Source organism: Lupinus angustifolius, unplaced genomic scaffold (genome assembly GCF_001865875.1).
Source record: "Lupinus angustifolius cultivar Tanjil unplaced genomic scaffold, LupAngTanjil_v1.0 Scaffold_774, whole genome shotgun sequence".
NCBI classification, from domain to species: Eukaryota; Viridiplantae; Streptophyta; class Magnoliopsida; order Fabales; family Fabaceae; genus Lupinus; species Lupinus angustifolius.
The window spans coordinates 1-215 of NW_017728098.1; positions in this window are offsets into that span (position 1 = coordinate 1).

The window sequence follows — 215 nt, forward strand, 5'->3', positions numbered from 1 at the left end:
CTTGAGAGCAATCTCTTAGTATCCGAATACCTAATACAAAAGAAGCTTCCCGAGATCTTTATTTCGAAATTCTTCATCAGAAATCTCTCGGTCTCATGCAATAGACCCATATCACTGCTAGCAAACAATATATCATCGACATATAATACCAGGAAGATAAATTTACTCCCACAGAACTTATGGTATACACAATCTTCAAATTTATTTGCCTCAAA